The sequence below is a fragment of the Lycium barbarum genome, chromosome 7 (assembly GCF_019175385.1).
Source record: "Lycium barbarum isolate Lr01 chromosome 7, ASM1917538v2, whole genome shotgun sequence".
In the NCBI taxonomy this organism is placed as follows: Eukaryota; Viridiplantae; Streptophyta; class Magnoliopsida; order Solanales; family Solanaceae; genus Lycium; species Lycium barbarum.
This window is the reverse complement of record NC_083343.1, coordinates 65,467,208-65,468,059: the sequence shown is the minus strand read 5'-3', so window position 1 is coordinate 65,468,059 and position 852 is coordinate 65,467,208. Positions and strand designations below refer to the sequence as shown.

The window sequence follows — 852 nt, the reverse complement described above, 5'->3', positions numbered from 1 at the left end:
GAGTCTTTTATTCAATTTTTTTTATGTGTGTATAACTATTGCAGGATATCATTTATAGTTGCCAAATGGGAGTTTTAAAGTATCCAATAATCAAAGTACTTATACGTAACTGCGACTAATATGTTTTTGGCCACTACTAGGAATCTTAAAATTAGGAATGGATAACAGTTGTGTGTGTTGATTGATGGTTATTATTGGGAGTTCCGAAGGTTAAGCCAACATTTTCTCGGTCAGGAGAGTAAGGGACCTTTCCAATCCAAAGGGAGATGCATTACCGAATTTTAGTGGGATCCGTTAGAACTTCAACTTGTTTTAGGTCATGTGATAAAGGCCATGCAGCAGGATGGACGCGATCATACCAGCACTAACGCACCGGATCCCATTAGAACTCCGAAGATAAGCGTGCTTGGGCAAGAGTAGTACTAGGATAGGTGACCCCTGGGAAGTGTGCTAAGAAGCCCTACAGATTCAGACATAAAAGAAGGATGAGGAACTAGAATAGCTTGAGGGAGATTAGAGGCGTGTGAAACTCACGGTTGGAAACTCTAAATAATTGCGAGAGATAAGGAGGACTGGCTTAGCAAAGAGAGAGAAAATGTATTACAGCTACAGAATTAGGATGAGTTTAAATAATATTGGGGGATACTTTGTAAGTAAGGTGTTAGTAAAGGTATATACGATATCTTATGTGTGGTTAACCGGTATGTCTGCCCCGATGATCGACGTTGCGATATGTTAGGGGTACTGATTGAACAGGGTATTAAAGTTCAAGTGGAAAGTGCTACAGGGCAAGTTGACATTATTTTCTCGAAAGGTTAGAGTTGGGTAAGCCCGATTCAATAACATCAGGGA

General features: G+C 40.1%; 1 pseudogene; it reads left to right on the top strand.

The window, feature by feature from the left end:
* Nucleotides 1-345: 345 nt before the first annotated feature.
* LOC132604835 (5S ribosomal RNA) lies at nt 346-462 on the top strand (annotated as a pseudogene).
* Nucleotides 463-852: the final 390 nt, after the last annotated feature.